Source organism: Megalobrama amblycephala, linkage group LG16 (genome assembly GCF_018812025.1).
Source record: "Megalobrama amblycephala isolate DHTTF-2021 linkage group LG16, ASM1881202v1, whole genome shotgun sequence".
In the NCBI taxonomy this organism is placed as follows: Eukaryota; Metazoa; Chordata; class Actinopteri; order Cypriniformes; family Xenocyprididae; genus Megalobrama; species Megalobrama amblycephala.
The window spans coordinates 18,062,690-18,076,642 of NC_063059.1; positions in this window are offsets into that span (position 1 = coordinate 18,062,690).

The following is a 13,953-nucleotide window of genomic DNA, read 5'->3' on the forward strand; positions in this document are numbered from 1 at the left end:
GTAAGTATTAATTAATATTTTTTATGTTACCCAAAACTTTATAATGGTAGTGCATCAGGGTTTCTTACTATCTATCTATCTATCTATCTATCTATATAGATAGATAGATAGATAGATAGATAGATAGATATAACATTTTACAATAAGGTTCATGAACTAATAGTTAGTAGTTAATTCATTAACTAATGTTTAAGTTTTACCATATATATATATATATTCCATGAATTCAGTGCCTTTTCGTCCCCTAAGAAATAATCAGACATAGAAGTACTATAACAATGTGATTTAAATACATATCAATACATATTGTTTTATCAATATTACACCAAAGTAAATACAGTTAAATATTATTTCAAATAATTAAAATTGCATTTATTCTGATATGGTTAAGGTTTTTGGCCTGTCCCATGAATGTTCTTTTTCAGCAGGATTTTTAATTTGCAAATTGAATGCAAATGATACAAAAATCACATTTGCATAATGTTCTAAGTATAGTCTTATTCTCAAGCAATGTTTTAGCATAAGTATACATTATTTTTTCTAAAATATAAATCATTTTATCTGTGTCCCCGATTTCATGTCAGCCCTGTTACCCTCACCAAAAAAAAAAAAACCTTTTAAAAGGGGGGGGATATCATGCAATGTCAAAGCTGTTACCATTTTCAAAGTATACATTTAAACACTTATTTATTTAATGTAATATAATCATTATCTACAAGTAATATCCCTTCAAAGTGTACAACATGTGCTTTTGTGATCTAAGCTGCATCCCAAATGACGCACTATACACTATGCACTTATACACTATGTACTTATGCACTATGCACTCATCCATGTAGCACGTGAATTGTATAAGGTTATTTTGTCATTTAACAACGGAGTCCGATACCTCCTCCTCCGCTATGTAATTAAAGCTGCGACAGTTGAGCATAAAGTGTCCAACATTCCACACTTCGTTTTTTCCGTTAATTTAGTGCATCATCCGGGTATTTAAAGTGCACTTTTTCTTTTTGGAATTTTCAGCGTGAACGCACTACTTGCACTATTTATACTTAAAAACGTCATAGAATAGTGCATAAGTACGTGAATTGGGATGCACCTCTAGTCTGTTAGCTAGCAAATTGTCAAACCTGTTACCGTCAGCCCTGTTACTTTTCCAGAGTAACAAGTCTGGACATGTGGGTAACAGGGATGACAGTCACCGTATCCACACTGATTTTAACATTTATGTGCATAAAATGCAACCATATTTCAAAATATTAGGGTAATATGATATGATACATTTCAGTATGTTGTACTGTATCTTTCAACATACCTTCATGTTCATACTGCAGTAGTGAAGAGGAATAGATGATCGCGTTCACTCACGCTCCACGCCTACACAGCGATCTGTCACGCCACATCAAAAAGCATCAAAACGGCATTTATTGTTTAAATTTCGTGATAAAATGGACAGAATTTGAAAGGTGAAACTTTGTTTCTTATCGAAAGTAACAAAACACAGAGCTTATTGCGATTATTCGTGGTTAATGCTGGTTAAAAGTGGTTAGGCTATAAAGCATTACCATGCGCGCACCCTTCTGGATTGTAGTGTGGATCGCCTGTGACTGACTGTATTCGTCATCTAACTGCATGAACCGAACCGTGACGTCCGTACACTGTTAAATGTCGCTGTAGATTTTGCAGCACAGTACTGTAAAAACCTACAGTTCAGTACCATATTTCTATATTACAGTAAAATACTGTAATTTATATTGCATTCTGGGTAATTTTGATTGAGCGGGAATATTTTACAGTACATTTTAGTGTTGCTGTAACCCTGCTGTAACCTGGCTGTAATATACCAGGCAATAATACAGGATTGCTGTAAATAACGCGCCACCTGACGTCACATCACACAGACAGAAGAACACGGCCGCTGGTGACTGGAGAAGCAGAACTGTGTATTTCTGGAAGTTTGGTAAGTTAATTTTACTATTAGGTTTTTACAAAGTGCATCGTTTTTATTCTGGAATGAAACTAAACATTTAGCCAGCGAATGTTGCTAGCTGTAGTCGAAAACACCGTTATTAGATGTGTACGCGCTGTTTTGCCCCGCTGCTCTCCTGACATTTTAAAATCTAACTCAGTGAATTAGCTTCGGGTTTATGTCTACCAAACTCGATGTCGATGATTGTTGGAACCGTGGAAAGACGAACCGAAACGGGTTTGGTGAGTTTTAATTTGTTTCTGTCGAGTTTGAACGAAGTTTGTTTTACTAATGCGCGCGAGGTTGGAATCTGCTGGGAGATCGATAGACGGCCGTTTGTGTTTAAACAAAAAGGATCTTGCGATTAAAAAAAGTCTATTCCTGTGGGGATCCTTTCCATAATGTTGTCCGATTCGAGCCCGTCAGTGAGAAAAACAAGCACTTTTATAGTCGTACACTGACGGTGCACACAAGCTCAAACGTATTATATTTGCCGTCCACTGACGGCTGCAGCGGCCGCGGTCTTCAGTTAGTGCTTAGGCACAAAAACATGGAAAAAGACGGCCCAGATCGAAAGTACTTAAGTTTCACTTGAAACGTACTGTAAATGGGTGGTTTGGGGTCAGAGAGATTGGCTATTGTTAACTTGGCCAGATTATTACTGCATCTGTTTGGGCAGTTGTTCTGTAGCATAGTGACTGTAATGACAATAAACGATTATGATTATAAAAAAATATGAATTGGGGTATAAATTACCTTTATCACCGTTTATAATTATCTATTAGACAACAAAGCAAGTATAATGCATGCCATGGCAATATATTCGGCAAGGTCAAGGATAATATTTTACTAACCTAGATGTATTATTTAAGTAGGCCTACATGAAATGCATGTGGCAACAGTGTATGTGTTAGCCTATCCCCAACAAGCAACATCAATGAATAAACATTTATTTTGATTTCTTTCAGCAGTGTGGTCCACTTGTCTTTGCATCCTGGGAAGTGCATTGCTTTCACAAGGAAGCGTATTTGTAAGTATTAGCCATAATAATACAACCTTTTACACTTTAAAAATAAGTTGCATTTTGTTTTGCTACAGAATTTTCATTTGACATTTCTATCTTACACTGTCTGTTCATTTTATTGGTGCTGTGGATAACAGTTTTTGTAATACGTGTATTTGTGTTTGTGCCTTGACTTTGTTACAGTTTTGGCATTGAAGGAAAGAAATGTACTGCCCGACGGAGTGAGCAGAAGACCAGGACGGTGGTGCAGAGTGATGGCCATCAACCCACATGTCAACAGCTTCGTTCGGTCCTTTGTGTTTAAATGGAAGACTTCACACTGAGGGACTGTGGCCTGTTTGCAACCATCCACATGCCCTTCAGTTATGGGTGAATCTTGTGGGACACTTGTTGTTTTTGCTCACTTTTTAAGATAAATCAAATTTCTGATGCACTGTACCAAGACCGTTGCTGATGGGGCGAAAGATGGTGACAATTCTGAAATGTTTTGAAATGTTTAAATATATTGATTGAATAAAAATACATTTTTTAAATATACTCTGGTTTGCCTTTTGATTTGTAATGTTATTCTGTAGTATAGTACTATTGTAATATTACTAACTATAGTATGTATATACTATTCTAACCTATGTATTATATAATTATATATTTTATCATTATTAGCAACGATTATAAGTAATATTTATCAGTGAAATAACTATATAATACAATATAGTAAAATACAGTAAAAATTGATCAAATTACAAAATACTGTAAAAATACAGTAAAATACTGTTATGTATACAGTACTGTTCTTTGTACTGTAAAATTGCATTACAGTACATTGCTGTAAAGCGAAATACAGTACATTGCTGGCAACCCTGCTGCCAGTACTGTACTGTAAAAATACAGGGAAATTGTTAACAGTGCCGTGACAGTTCGGGACAAATACATGTACAGTTACACCCCTACTCCATAGTTAACCCACTATTCCAGTCGACTCTTCCTAACAAGGGTTTGCGTTTTGTCTGTTTTCAGGCGCAAAACTAAATTGCCTCTCTATTAATAAAATTTAATTGTATTTCAGAACAGTTAGATATATTGGTCAGCGCTGCATAAGTGCTTTAACCACCCCACATCATCACGAGTCCATCCAGCCGAGTGTCAAAGTGATGATCATGGGCGGCTATGAGGTCTTTTAGAAATGCACTACCGTGTAATTAATGTAGCCATGATATGATGCACAAATCGATTTCCATTGTGAACCCCTGACTGCATCTGGACAGGAGGGGGTGTTTTTTTCTGTCCCACTGGTGTGCTGTTAGGAGGATATCCACTTATCATGCACAGCTGACATCAAACGTATGAGGTGGGTGGGTGAGGGTCAGGTTTGCTATCTTTGTTGAGACCGAATGAAATAGCCTTCATTGTGGGCACCTCTTAGAGGCTCTCACAGCTTCATAAAGGGACTAAATAATATCTTAATTATAATCTAACTATGCCAAAAGGTTTCTTCAAGGTGTGGGTGTAAGGTTAGGATGTACTAATTATAATTTGCCTAATTTAAAAACAATACAAGCCAACGAAGTCGTCATAATGCATAGTGTGCGTGTATTGGTGAAATGAGGTGCTCGGATGCGGTTAAAGTGTAAAGTGGCATAGATGGAAAGAGAAGGCTTTTTGCACATCGGACACCTTCAGATTAGTGAGTGTGTGTTTGCTCATGTCTGAAGGACAAAGGGTGTGATACGGCGTGTGTAGAGGTCAGGGCAAACTGCCTACGTGATGTTTATTACCACATGATCTACGATTCCCTACCGACAGGCAGACGAACATCTTTTTAATGGACGCAGGGCATCGATTACATGCAAACACACACACAGAAAGTTCAGATGCGTAGGCGTTGATGGAGCAAAAGAAAGAACAATCATTTTAGTGAAGTGCACTTTTTTTCTGATGGCAACCAGGCGTATTGTTTTCCCGGTTATTTTAATGTTTATTATTGATTTTTTCCTTACATTTGTGAAGGCTGCTGTTTTTATTATTAAGACATCTGTCTCGTGCAGCAGGCACAAGGCACACACCGAGCAGCCCGTCTTAAGCGCTGATGGAGTCCTGATGTTAACACTGTTCTGGAGCTTCGGTTCAGCCGTTCTGGATTTGACTGACTGCCAATCTATAGTGTACATACAGGCCTCTGAGACACATACAACTACTGAAGTTAAGCTGGTGACTCTGGGGTTCATACCACAATTGCATTAGTGGTGAGGACGGGGATCACGGAGACGTGCTGGAGAAAGGTGGATTGTTTTAATTTGTTGAGTGAACCTTGTTTCCTTTGGTTTAGTTTATGGTCAGTATAGAGGATGTGAGGGTTGAGGTTTGGGTTATGGCTGCGGGTTTGTATATATATATGTGTGTGTGTATGTATATATTGCTAAGCAAGGCTGCATTTATTTGATCAACTAGAAAAACAGCAATATTGTAAAATATTATTGCAATTTAAAATAACTGCTTTCAAACATTTTAAAATGTAACTTATTCCTGAGATCAAAGCTGAATTTTCAGCATCATTACTCCAGGCTTCAGTGTCACATGATCTGCAGCTCAAGGAACATAACTTCATATTGTTAAAGGGTTAGTTCACACAAATATGAAAATTATGTCATAAATTACTCACCCTCATGTCGTTCCAAACCTGTAAGACCTTCATTCATCTTCAGAACACAAATTAAGATATTTTTGATAAAATCTGATGGCTCAGTGAGGTCTCCATTGACAGCAAGATAATTAACACTTTCAATGCCCAGAAAGCTACTAAAGACGTATTTAAAACAGTTCATGTGACTACAGTGGTTCAACCTTAATGTTATAAAGCAACTAGAATACTTTTTGTGAGCCAAAAAACAAAATAACGACTTTATTCAACAATAATCTAGTGATGGGCGATTTCAAAACACTGCTTCATGAAGCTTCAAAGCTTTACGAATCTTTTGTTTTGAATCAGTGGTTCAGAACGTGTATCAAACTGCCAGAGTCACGTGAACTATTGAGATTTCAAAACACTTTTGACAGAACAAAGCCTCGTTTACCAAAATCATTGGATTTTGGCGCTCTGAACCACTGATTCGAAACAAAAGATTTGTAAAGCTTCATGAAGCAGTGTTTTCAAATCACCCATCACTAGATACTGTGGAATACAGTCGCTGTTTTGTTATTTTTGGCACACAAAATGTATTCTCGTCGCTTTATAATATTAAGGTTGAACCACTGTCGTCACATGAACTGTTTTAAATATGTTTTTAGTATCTGGGCAATGAAAATAGGAGTGTTATTGCTGGCGATGCAGGCCTTCTGAGCCATTGGATTTGATCAAAAATATCTTAATTTGTGTTCCGAAGATGAATGAAGGTCTTACAGGTGTGGAACGACATGAGGGTGAGTAATTAATGACAGAATTTTCATTTTTGGATGAACTAACCCTTGGAAACCATGATGCATTTTTTTCAAGATTCTTTGATGAATGGAAAGTCCTTATGCATATAAAACTGTATAGACCTTTTGCATTCCATGATCTGTTTGTCATAACTTAATATTTTTCAACAAAAACCATATTGTAGCACTCATTAATGGGTGAATGCACAGAAGTTTTAAAGTTTTGAATGTTACCATGTTTTTGAAATTTTTACATTTCTTTGAAATTTCACATTTTTCAAGATCTACAGCACAAACCAGTGTGATGCAAGAAAATATTATATTTTTTATCAATACTTATGGGGAATTTTATTTGAATATATCATTAGATGAAATTTATAAGAACATATAAAATGGGATTACCAGCATGAACTCCGACTACAATGGATTTAATTAAAGTTCCCCTGTAGTCAATAATTTTATCCCTTAAAACTCATCTTTGATCACCAAAATGACATATTTAAACGTTTTTTTTTTCCTGTGGAAAAACAAAAACAAAAAAAATAATACCTTAAAATAGCTTGAATGAAACTCTACACCCTTGCCTCATTTAATATGCGCGAATCTATGAATATGATAATAAGCCCCGCCTCCACTCACTCACACGAGCTGAGACGACATCCACTCGGTCAATTTACTGAGGTAAACGCTGCACATTGGTATCACTTTTTACAACGTCGGACACATAACGGTAATTAATATGATTAGGCTTTGCTTGACTATGTTATCAAACAGCTAATAATGTGTTGCTAATGCTACACAAACCATGTTCCCGTTCGCGATTCAGACAGCAGCCTTCTAACAATCAGTATCCTTAGAAATGCTTTGAACAACTCAGAACGTCAATGGAGAAAGGCTTATAGTTCATCATAACATCGTAATAGACTCGCTATATTGCTAAATCTACATGATTTTTCATATCAACAGCAAAATATACCTGGAGATAAACCTTCTTTTGAGACTCCTTTGCGCGGTCAGTTAATGATATGCTAAAGCCCGCAGGCACTTTGACATGATTGGTTACAAGGTAGTTTGTGACGTCAGAAACACCAGCGATTTCAAACCGCGGGTTTGAGACTGTCTTTGTTTTTTTTGCAGTTTTAAAGAGAAAATACTCAGCAATGGTGCTGACTTATGAATTTGCACATGGTTTGTCTTAAAGCACATTAAAAACACCAGATAGACATATGAACAACATTAAAAACTTGATTTTCACCACAGGGAGATTTTACATTTGTTTGAAACTTAAAACTCATGACTGCTCAAAACAGTCCAAATCTATGAAACCTTCATATTCTTTTTCTAACAAAACAACAAAACAACATCAATATTACTCTGAAATGTTTTCAAACATTGAACAATAAATCTCCTTTTCATGCTGCAGTGGTTCATCAATGGGTGGCATCAGAGTGAAATGTAGACTTTTTCTTTTCCAAACCTTCTTTGCTTTTTCATATGTAGACTACATAGTCTATGAACTTTTGCTAAACACATTAAGACATTAATTTGTTTGTCATTTTATTTTTATTTCAGAATTCTTGTGTGTGCATGTGCAAGTATGTTTATAAACAAAATACTACCCGAGTGGGAAGAAAAAACTGTTTGTGAGAGTGTAGGAAAGAGGCTACATGTATTTTACAGAAGTAATTTGAGACAAATCTAATCTCTTCACTTTCCAGGTCAAAACGGACCCAAACGCAAAAGGTTGTACCAAATGCTTATATTTCTTACAGTTTTTGTTAAAAAAAAATCTCAAAAAAATAAACAATATGTATTTTGACTGTTAACACACTTGCAAAATTTAAATTCATACTAAAATCTATGGAGTATATAAGGATATTACTGAGTGTCAGCAATCAACATTAAACACAAAAACTGAATCGAAACAGTGAAATAAATATTTCACTACTGTGAAATAAACTGATTCACAAAAACCAACCATTTGAACCAAATGATTCACTAAAATGAATCGGCGAGAGAGAATCATCAGTAACCTTAGCAACACCAAGTCATTTGCCTGGAAAATCCAGCCTCACCACTGTACCAGCGGATGAGTCTGGTCGGCCATTGAATCAATTCGATTTCTAGGGCGGAGCAAGTCCGAGCAAACAGGAAGCGGAGTAAACCAATCAGAGAAGGGCGGATATGACGTTAGCAAAGCAACAAGAGAGTCAACAGCGAAAAGTAAATAATTAATGTGTTTTTGGTCATTTAAAACTGAATTCACGGCTGAATAGAACAAACTCTCGGGTCTCCCGTGCGAAATCTTTATTGATACTGAAGGGACTTTCGGCGCACTAGAGTGACACTGTTTGCGTCACTAAAATAAACGAATCTGATTGCACGGTACGGTTTGGTGTTGACTCGAATCGCGACGGAGGGCGGACTGACCAGACTGATATATCTTGTAGAAGATATATCAGTCTGGCCTTGCCAGGCAACCAAGTCATGGGTTTCATTCCCATGAACTGATAAAATGTATGCTTGAAAGTAATGCAAGTCACTTTGGATAAAAGTGTCTGTCAAAAGCATATAAAATATCTCGCTTGGTCATATTGTGTGGAGTTTTGTTCTGCTACACTGGAAAAAAAGACACATATTGAGAGTTTAAGCGTGACTGAATGAAAATGTTTGTGACATTTTCTCATTTAAGCTATGAAACTCAAGCCCCATTGACCAATCACAGCTTACCGTAACAGACTGTTACACTAATGGTCCAATGAGACGAGCCGAGTCGAGCCAAGCCCTGGTGCTAGAGGACATAATTGCTTTTGTGGAGAATGATTGTTATTTTCAGTTACTCATGCAGAACCGTCAATGACCCCCTAGACAGCAGTTAAACAGAGATGTAGAGAACCCTAGACAGAGAGTACAGCTCTTTAAAAAGCCTCTTTTACATTTATTCTGTGTGTATGTGTGAGCGTGTCTGTATTGTAACACACGTGGCTCTACAGAGAATGTGGATTACGGTGATTGCATGTTTGGCGCTTTGGGACCTTCATTAGCTAGAATTCTTGATTGAAGAGAACGAAAAAAAAGTGCAAGATGGACGTTTGCTAAAAATTCATAAGACATGAAGGGTCTTGGAAATGGACTGCTCATTTTTACTAGTTGACTAGTCATCCGGAAAAGTAGTTGAATAGTCGGCTGCTAAATGTTTGGCTTATGCAAATGACTCACAGTGTACTGTGCAGCTTCAATGATACTTGTATTTTTTTAAAAAGTCCAATGCTTTTAATGAGTTATTTATAGAAGAACTGGTGTGCAACCCTCAGAAGTTAATTTCATTAATAAATAAATTTAAAACAATTCTTGCAAAATGTGTGTACACAGCGTTTTTAATGACTTTTCACAATCTTTATAGAGGTGGCATGTAAAACTCATAATTTGCTGTTGTTCAATTGTTGTTTATTAAAGGGTTAGTTCACCCAAAAATGAAAATAATGTCATTTATTACTCACCCTCATGTTGTTCCACACCCGTAAGACCTTCGTTCATCTTCGGAATGCAAATTAAAATATTTTTGTTGAAATCCGATCGCTCTGTGAAGCCTGCATAGCCAGCAATGACATTTCCTCTCTCAAGATCCATTAATGTACTAAAAACATATTTAAATCAGTTCATGTGAGTACAGTGGTTCAATATTAATATTATAAAGCGACGAGAATATTTTTGGTGCTCCAAAAAAACAAAATAATGACTTATATAGTGATGGCCGATTTCAAAACACTGCTTCATGAAGCTTCGGAGCGTTATGAATCTTTTGTGTCGAATCAGCGGTTCGGAGCACCAAAGTCACATGATTTCAGCAGTTTGGCGGTTTGACACGCGATCCGAATTATGATTCGATACGCTGATTCATAATGCTGTGAAGCTTCATGAAGCAGTGTTTTGAAATCGGCCATCACTATATAAGTCGTTATTTTGTTTTTTTGGCGCACCAAAAATATTCTCGTCGCTTTATAATATTTACCCTTTAATACTAACTAAGCCTTTAATAAATACAATACTACTACTGTCAAAACTCATGTGTATCTTTAACTGCAAGTTGTCATTTGAAGCAATCAGTTCTACCAGAAAGACTCGGAGAGGCGAGATAACGTAACAAACGATATTTATTAACAATCAGCAAGCAAAATATTGTAAGAAAGTTATTTGGCGTAGGCCCCATCTGTAGCTCACATCCTAAAGGGTTGCGGACTCTGCATTTCCTGCCTGAAGCTGAAGGCAGGAGCATAGCCGACCTCCTGGGAAGGTGTGGACAGGGACCATCCTGGTGGCGATGGGGAGGTTGGAGGTGAAGGTTGGCGTCAGCATCTGCGGACTCAGACATGTGTCAGCGATCTTTTATACTCCAAGTGTAAGATAATAATTGGGTAGATCTAAACTAATAGGTGACGTAACATTGAGTCTTCCTGGCAGAACTTTACGCTAGAGCTTTTATTTCTTAAATACACTGATTGAAATCTTAGTTGCAAGAATGTGTTTGATTCACTAAAAAGTGAAGAAAATGACTCGTTCAGAAGTGGTTCGTTCAGAAGTCGGACTCCACTGGTAAGTACGACCAAAGACTAGAATGACGGTTCACTCCTATTTAGTTATGAATGGGAGAAACTACGATGCGCAATATGGCGGAATATGTCCCGCCTTCAAAGTAAAAGAGCCAATCGCTGATTGATAAAGTCCTTGCATCACTGCAGCTGCCGTCAGAGGCTCCAGTTCCATAGAAATTTGAGACTTAATGCTTTTAGGACTGCACATGCGCATTGGCTCGTCTAGCCTGAAAAATAAGCTTTTTTAACACTATAATGAACTTCTCTTGTGCTGTATGTTTTTGATTCACTAAAAAGAACCGGCTCATGAGAGTCATTCTCTCCGTAATCGGACACTCAACTCACTACTCTGAAACACCATCCGTATCGGTGGAAGAATGCATGAGAACTGTAAAAAATTAAACTGGGTATTGAAGCCGGTATTCGTTTCCAACCTTAATTTCTCCAGACTCACCAACATTTTAATAAAAACACATTTGTTTTCGAGTCTTAGTTTCACTTTCATTGTCAATACGCCTTTTCCGTTTCCATTTATTCCGTAACATAAACAAAGACAAAAGCTTATTTGGAGACACTGCAGGCAAGAGCACACTAATGAGTACATTGAGCGAGCTAATGGTGAGTCATTTTTATGCATGAGTCATAAGTTGATTCTGTTCGCTCTGGCAGATTTGGTGAGTTCATTCAGAGAAAGGATTCATCAGACTGAATTAAAGCTCTGAGTTCGTAAGACTTTTTAATGATAAGTCATTTGTTCATGATTCAGCCCGAGGTAGTGATGGGGGAAGCTTTCAAAATTGTTGAATCTTTTGAACCAATTAACATGATTCAAAGCCCTGGAAACTCCATAAGTGGAGGACATCTAGGCCTACTGGTGTGTAAATGCAATGACTACACAATAATCAAGTTCTACAAAATTGAATTAAGTGCTTTCATTAAAGCACAATGCACAGATATATTAGTAAATGCCATATAAATGTAGCCAATACTCAAAAAAAAAAAATCTGTAAAAATAGGGCACAATGTACTGTATTAATTTGATGGAATTTATATATATATATATATATATATATATATATATATATATTTTTTTTTTTTTTTTCCCAGGTGTTTTACCTGTATTTGAAATTTGAACGTCATTGTGTTGTGTTTTAGGGTTAACGGAAATGTCCGTAAAATTACTGGATAATGTTTTGGTAGTTTTCTGCCAGGTACATTATCCGGTTTTTCCCCTGATTTTTTTTTTTTTTTTTTTTTTTTTTTTTTTTTTACAGTGTATAGAATGCAGTTGTTTATTCATTTATGAGTTATTTAGTGTACAAGGATTTTCATGAATTAAAATAAGGCCTGCTCTACTTTTTTTGAACATAATAAACTGACTAGTAAATAAGTAGTAAATAAGCCACGTTAAGCTTTTTCACATTAAGCGTTTTAGAATGTCCCTAATTTTCTGCCTTCCAGCTTAGAAACAACACAATGGTGAAAGTGAAACTCAATGAAAATAAACAACTTGACCAAAATGTGGCTTTGTATTTATTACAGATTCATAATTTGTGATCTGCTTGAATATGTAAGTGTTCACGCCATGAATAATGTACAAAACACATTTAGAAATGTTATTTGTGATAGCTCGTTGTGATCACTCTCCGTGTTCATAAAGTAGGCCTAGCACACCTTTGATTCATTGTTCAGCTTTTCTCAGTAAGAAATCATGTATTTGTTCCTTTTAGGTCCAGTAAAACTTGGTGTAGCGACTCCACAATATAATTCATTTCAGAGCAGAGGGTCATGCTGTTATATTATCCCGTCTTTAACATTAAGAAATTAGGGCGAGATAATGATGCTGGCTGAGATCAAACTATATTGTGTTTATTATTTTATCTGACAGATATATCGGTGCCACTTAGTTATTAAAAACTGCAACAGAGAAATCACTTTTGTCCTGTGTGTGGTGCGATAGAAGGCGGCAGTATGATTTCTATGCGTGTGTATGTGTCGTGTCCTGGCCACACAAGCGATCAAATGAACATAAGATTCAAATATTAGTCCATTTATCCTAAGCAAGTGTAAGCAGCTCTTAAAAAAATAACGTAAATACAGTCGTTTTTCCATCTGGTGATTTGTATTTGTTGTCATTGTACGCTCCTGAGCGTGTCCTCAAACATGGCGGCGACTGCAATGCGCAATGACGTAGGCTGCGTCCGAAAACTGGAAAATGCTGCCTTCTGAGGACACATTTCAAGGTAGTAAGGCATCAAGGCACGTCCGAATCCAATGTTAGCTTCACTTCCTGTCTTATGAGATATCTTCCTCAGATCGATTTTTGAAGGAAGCATGGATGTATCCTTAGCTGCCTTTGATATCCCACAATCCTGTGCTTTCCATTTTGTGACAGTTGAGCTAGAAACATAAAGATGGCGTGCGAAAGTTGCGTTTGCTGCTCAGTTTGTGTATAAATGTACGATTTTGACCAACATATTTCAATTTTTATATCATTTCTATTGAGAAATTACTACTGTAGGCTACTAATTAAATATTTGTTTAGTTCTCACCAAAGCTCGCGCTTTATTGCGATAGATCATTAAACCGTTACGCTGCCTCAGAAGTCTGTCCGAAATCAGTTTCGTGAGGTGCCTTCATGCATAAACGCTGCCGTAGGGCCTACAAGTCATTCTCTTATAAGACAGCGAGGCAGCAGGTTTCGGACGCAGCCGTATCCACCTTCCTGACTAGCCTACTGCGTTTGGAAGTATGGGGGAACTTCCATTTAAAAAGTCTGAAACGAATCGTTTCAAATCATAAGGTTTCTTTCATGTTTTATTTTCAGACATCATGAGAATAACGTAACGCTTGGTATTTTAATGTAACATAACACGAATACTGTATGGCAAGAGCTCTTTTCAGTCGCTGCTTTCTATCCTCGTGATTTTCTTTTGTCCCTTTGCATTCCACTG